Source organism: Tamandua tetradactyla, chromosome 1, assembly GCF_023851605.1.
Source record: "Tamandua tetradactyla isolate mTamTet1 chromosome 1, mTamTet1.pri, whole genome shotgun sequence".
Lineage (NCBI taxonomy): Eukaryota > Metazoa > Chordata > Mammalia > Pilosa > Myrmecophagidae > Tamandua > Tamandua tetradactyla.
Genome location: NC_135327.1, coordinates 17,456,691 through 17,463,458, shown reverse-complemented (window position 1 = coordinate 17,463,458; position 6,768 = coordinate 17,456,691). Strand labels below are relative to the sequence as shown.

The 6,768-nt window shown below is 38.2% G+C and overlaps 1 pseudogene; it reads right to left on the bottom strand.

Moving 5' to 3' along the window:
- Nucleotides 1-1,595: 1,595 nt before the first annotated feature.
- On the bottom strand, nt 1,596-2,103 carry LOC143683587 (small ribosomal subunit protein eS24 pseudogene; annotated as a pseudogene).
- Between the last annotated feature and the right edge of the window lie 4,665 nt (nt 2,104-6,768).

Sequence of the window (6,768 nt, the reverse complement as noted above, 5' to 3'; positions counted from 1 at the left end):
CTATTCCTATCCTTTGAAGTGTTTTCAACAGGAAAGGATGTTGAATTTTGTCAAATGCCCTTTCTGCATCAATTGAGATGATCATGTGGTTTTTCTGCTTTGAGTTGTTGAGATTGTGTATCAACATTAATTGATTTTCTTATGTTGAACCATCCTTGCATACCTGGAATGAATCCTCCTTGGCCATGCTGTATAATTCTTTTAATGTGTCACTGGATTCGATGTGCTAGAATTTTGTTGAGGATTTTTGCATCTATATTCATTAGAGAGATTGGTCTGTAGTCTTCTTTTTTTGTAGCATCTTTGTCTGGCTTTGGTATGAGGGTGATGTTGGCTTCATAGAATGAGTTAGGTAGCTTTCCCTCCTCTTCAATTTTTTTGAAGAGTTTGAGCAGGATTGGCACTAATTCTTTCTGGAATGTTTGGTAGAATTCACCTGTGAAGCCATCTGGTCCTGGACTTTTCTTTTTGGGTAGCTTCTTAAAGACTGATTCAGTTTCTTTACTTGTGATTGGTTTGTTGAGGTCATCTATTTCTTCACGAGTCAAAGTTGGTTGTTCCTGCCTTCCTAGAAAGTTGTCCATTTCATCTACATTGTTGTGTTTATTAGCATAAAGTTGTTCATAGTCTCCTGTCATTACTTTCTTTATTTGTGTGGGGTCAGTGGTTATGTCTCCCCTTCCATTTCTGATCTTATTTATTTGCAACCTCTCTCTTCTTTTTGTCAATCATGCTAAGGGTCCATCAAACTTACTGATTTTCTCATAGAAACAGCTTCTGGTTTTGTTGATTTTCTCAACTGTTTTCATGTTCTCAATTTCATTTATTTCTGCTCTAATCTTCATTATTTCTTTCCTTTTGCTTGCTTTGGGGTTAGTTTGATGTTCTTTCTCTATTTCTTCCAAGTGGACAGTTAATTCCTTGATTTTTGCCCTTTCTTCTTTTTTGATATACGCATTTAGGGCAATAAATTTCCCTCTTAGCACTCCCTTTGCCACATTCCATAAGTTCTGATATGTTGTATTTTCATTTTCATTTGCCTCGAGATATTTACTGATTTCTCTTGTAATTTCTTCCTTGACCCACTGGGTGTTTAACAGTGTGTCATTGAACCTCCACATATTTGTGAATTTTTTTTGGCACTCTGCCTATTATTCATTTCCAATTTCATTCCTTTATGATCTGAGAAAGTGTTTTGTATGATTTCAATCTTTTCAAATTTATTGAGACTTGCTTTGTGACCCAGCATATGGTCTATCCTTGGGAATGATCCATGAGCACTTGAGAAAAAGGTGTATCCTGCTGTTGTGGAGTGTAATTGTTCTATAAATGTCTGTTAAGTCTAGCTCATTTATTGTAATATTCAAATTCTCTGTTTCTTTACTGATCCTCTGTCCAGATGTTCTGTCCATTGATTAGAGTGTGGAATTGAAGTCTCCAACTATTATGGTAGATATGTCTATTTCTCTTTTCAGTGTTTGCCTCATGTATTTTGGAGCATTCTCATTTGGTGCATAAATATTTATGATTGTTATGTCTTCTTGTTGAATTGTTCCTTTTATTAATACATAGTGTCCTTCTTTGTCTCTTTTTTTTTTTTTAAAGTTTTTAGTTTTATTAATCCTCTGGTGAAATATCTGCACAATCACGGATCAAGTCACTGAAGAATCTTTACTCTTTCTTTTCGCCAGCACCAACATTGGCCTTTGCAGTACCCCTGACGTTCTTCATTCTATTCTTGCATTCCTTTCACTGTTTTCTTGAGGTCTTTTTCTTCTCATATAGGCCATGTCTTGCAAGTCTGTGTTTGGGTTCATTTTTCTTTGCATAATCCAAGGAATCATAAATCATGCCAAAGCCAGTCATCTTGCCACCACCAAAATGGGTTCTGAATCCAAATACAAAGATGACATCTGGTGTAGTCTTGTACATTTTGGCTAGTTTTTCCCGAATTTCTGTCTTAGGTACCATTGCCTTTCCAGGATGAAGGACATCAATGACCATTTGTTTCCTCTGAAGTAGTCGGTTGGTTATGAACTTCCTGGTCCGGATAGTTACTGTGTCATTCATGATGGCGGGTGATCCTCAGGCAGCCAGGGAGAAAAAGAGCTCTTTGTCTCTTTTAATTTTTTTACATTTGAAGTCTAATTTGTTGGATATTAGTATACCTACTCCTGCTCTTTTCTGATTGTTATTTGCATGAGATATCTTTCCCCAACCTTTCACTTTCAATCTATGTTTATCCTTGGGTCTAAGATGTGTTTCCTGTAGACAGAATATAGATGTGTCCTGTTTTTTATTCCATTCTGCCAGTCTATGATTTGATTGGGGAGTTTAATCCATTAACATTTAGTGTTATTACTGTATGGGTAGTACTTTCTTCTACCATTTTGCCTTTTGGATTTTATATGTCATATCTAATTTTTCTTCTTTTTACCTTTACTCATAGTCTTCCTTTCTACACTCTTCTCCACACCTCTTTCTCCTGTCTTTTCATATCTGCCTCTAGTGCTCCCTTTAGTATTTCTTGCAGAGCCGGTCTCTTGGTCACAAATTGTCTCAATGATTTTTTGTCAGAAAATGTTTTAATTTCTTCCTCATTTTTGAAGGACAATTTTGCTGGATATAGAATTCTTGGTTGGCAGTTTTTCTCTTTTAACAATTTAAATATATCATCCCACTGTCTTCTTGTCTCCATGGTTTCTGCTGAGAAATCTATGCATAGTCTTATTGGGCTTCCCTTGTATGTGATGGATTGCTTTTCTCTTGCTGCTCTCAAGATTCTCTTTCTCTTTGACCTCTGACATTCTGATTAGTGTCTTAGAGTACGTCTATTTGGATCTATTCTCTTTGGGGTATGCTGTACTTCTTGGATCTGTCATTTTAAGTCTTTTATAAGAGTTGGGAAATTTTCAGTGATAATTTCCTCCATTAGTTTTTCTCCTCCTTTTCCCTTCTCTTCTTCTTCTGGGATACCCACAACATGTATATTCGTGCACTTCATATAGTCATTCAATTCCCTGAGTTCCTGCTCATAATTTTCCATTTTTTTCCCCTATATTTTCTTTTGCTTGTTGGATTTCAGATGTTCTATCCTCCAGTTCACTAATCCTATCTTCTGCCTCTCGAAATCTCTCATTGTGGGTTTCCATTGTTTTTTTCATCTCTTCTACTGTGCCTTCATTACCATAAGTTCTGTGATTTGTTTTTTCAGACTTTCGATTTCTTCTTTTTATTCATTCCTTGCCTTCTTTATATCCTCCCTCAATTCATTGATTTGATTCTTGATGAGGTTTTCCATGTCTGTTTGTACATTCTGAATTAATTGTTTCAACTCCTGTATCTCACTTGAATTGTTGGTTTGTTCCTTTGACTGGGCCATATCTTCAATTTTCCTAGTGTGATTTGTTATTTTTTGGTGGCGTCTAGGCATTAATTACCTTAATTAGTTTATTCTGGAGATTGTTTTCACATCTTTTACCTAGAGTTTTCTTGCTGGATAAATTTGTTGTCTGTCTATTCTTTGACATTCAGTTCAGCTTTTTCTGGACCACTAGCTTAGGTTTTGTTTAACAGAGGAGAATTTTTCAGTTCTTATTTTCTTGTTTCTTGCCCTGCCGGTATGGTGCCTTCCCCCCACCCCCCCCACCCCCCCCACCCCCCCCCACCCCCACCCTTAGGAGGATCTACTTAGGTATTATAGGCCCCAGCCGGATTTTCCCAGACTAAACTGACCTCCTATCAGGAAGAAAGAGTCACCTGCATCAGTTTTCCCTGAGGGTGAGACCCAGCAGATTGAAAGCCTTTCCTGTGAAGTCTCTGGACTCTGTTTTTCTTATTTTGCCTGGTATGTGGTGCTTGTCTGCCTGCAGGTCCCACCAGCATAGGATGATGTGGTACCTTTAACTGAGGCAGCCTCTCCCTGCTGGGGGCATGGTGGAGACAGAGGAGAGGATGTAGGCTGGTTTTAATGGCTTCAAATTACCAAACCCTGGGATGTGAATTCCTTAACAGAGGGATTCCACCTGAGTTGGGCCTCACCCCTCCTCTGGGGAAGGCACCGGCTCCTGATAAGCTCTCAAAGAAGCTTGTTTCTGCCTACGCCTTGGGCAGTTACAGCCTGAGAAGCCCTGCCACTGTATCTAAAGGCAGTCAAGTCTCTATAAAAACACAGCTACAAAAACCTGTTTCTTTTTTTTTTTTTTTTTTTTTTTTCCATCTGCCCTGCCCCCTTGGCGCCAGGGCAAAAATGAGCAACCTCCATTTTGACCAGGTTCACCTGAGCTGGGGGCCTATTTTTAGTAGTCGGAATTTGTGAATTAATTCCACACTTGAAGCTTAGTTGTGCTCAGCCCCTGCTGCTGGTAAAGTCCCTTTCCGTTCCCCTCTGAGAAGCAGCCTGTTGGGGGGGAGGGGGCGCCAGCCTCCACGGCTTGGGGAACTCTTGGTTCTTGGGGGGCTCATAGCCAGTCTGGCCCAGACTGGGGTACGCTCTGTGTCCAGTCACTGACATGGCCCCAGGAGCTGTTCTGTACTGTTCCTGGTTATTTAGTAGCTGTTCTGGAGGATGAACTAAATCCCACACCTTGCTAAGCCACCATCTTGACTCCACATTAAAACATTTTAAGGGCAATTAAAAATGCTACAATTGTTACAAATTCAAATTTTTTCTGATTATGTCCTTTCTAAAAAACCTCAGTGTTAATTTCTAACCAAAACTGAATTCAAAGTCATGACAACATTGTCAAAAGTGAATTAAAAGGGGGTACAAGGGTAGTTCAGAGGTAGAATTGTCACCTGCCAGGTGGGAGAACTAGGTTCGATTCCGGTCCATGCACTTCCCCCAAAAAACAAACAAGCAAAACGAACAAACAAAAAATTCAATAAATGGTGTTGCAATAATGTGATACTCACATGGAAAAATAATGAAATGTGACCCTGCCATACAGCATACCCCCAAAAAAGTGAATTAAATAAACTTTCCTACATTTTGACTTGCTACTAACTACAAATTATGTTGATATAAAACTACATAATTCTCGATTTCCCATTATAAGAAGATTGTCATATTGAGAATCATAAACCAGAAAATCAAGTGAGATTTCTATATGCAAAATAAAACAATTTGCTATTGGCCCATATGTTTATTTTTCACATGCCCTCCTCAGTCTCTCCCAGGGTGTTATGCAATTAGCCTTAGTATTATGTCAATGCCCTTGGGGTTCTTGCCAAGAACCCATATGATGTACTCTAATATTTTCTAATGTTAGTTGTGACACATTACATTTATTTCTTGACCCATGAATGGATCACGAGCCACACTGTTCTAAGGTACTAAAATGTTACTACAGTAAGAGCAAGAAAGCTTATTAAAAACATAAACAATGCAAATGTACTAAGAAACAATGATCATGCATCTATGTGATGATGTTAAGAATTACTGAGTGCATATGTAGAACGGTATGATTTCTAAATGTCGTGTTAATTTCTTTTTTTTTTTCTTTCCATTAATAATAAAAAAAAAAAAAACATAAACAGAATAGCTTACTGTTCTAGTTTGCTAGCTGCCGGAATGCAACACACCAGAGACGGATTGGCTTTTAATAAAAGGGGATTTATTTTGTTGGTTCTTCAGAGGAAAGGCAGCTAACTTTCCACTGAGGTTCTTTCTTATGTGGAAGGCACAGGATGGTCTCTGCTGGTCTTCTCTCCAGGCCCCTGGGTTCCAACAACTTTCCCCGGGGTGATTTCTTTCTCCATCTCCAAGGGCCCGGGCTGAGCTGCAAATGCTGAGATGAGGAATGCCAAGCTGCTAGGCTGTGCTACGTTGCGATCTCTCATTTAAGCACCAGCCAATTAAGTCAAACGTCACTCATTGCAGCAGACACGCCTCCTAGCCGACTGCAGATGTAATTGGCAACAGATGAGGTTCACGTACTGTTGGCTTATGTCCGCAGCAACAAGATTAGGTATGCTCACCTGGCCAAGTTGACAACTGAATCTAACTAACACACTTACCTCTCTGCATGCAGAATGTCTCCTTTGATAAATTTATTTCCCCCAATACAGATTTAAACTGTAAGTGCCTACAAACTATTGTTTCTTCTTGAGAGAATGTGTATTTTACCTTTTTTTTTCTTTCTCTTCTTATTCCCCTCCTCCAAATCCTTCTTCTGGCTTTTTTTAAAAATATTGAAATATAATTCATAAACAGTAAAATTCACCCTTTTAAAGTGTGGTTTTTTTTTAGTATATTCACAAAGCTGTGTAATCATCAGTACTAATTCCAGAACATTTTCATTACCCACCAATAATACTCCATATGCATTAGCATCATTCTCCATTCCTTCCTCTGCCCAGCCATTGGCAACCACTAAACTACTTTCTATCTCCATGGATTTGTCTATTCTGGGCATTTCATATAAACTGAATCATATAATATATGGCCTTTTGTATCTGGCTTCTTTCACTTAGCATATATTTTCAAGATTTATCCATGTTGTACTACATATCAGTACTGCATTGCTTTAAATGGCTAAATAATACTCCTTTGTTTGGATAGATCACATTTTATTTGTCCATTCGTCATTTGGGTTGTTTCCACTTTTTGGCTATTTGTTTATTAAGAATAATGCTCTATGAATACTCATGAACATGTTGTTGTGCGAAGATATCTTTTTTTTTATTTTCTTGCATATATACCTAGGAGTATAATTGCAAGATCATATGGTAACTCTATATTGAATTTTTTAGGACCTGCAAAACTGT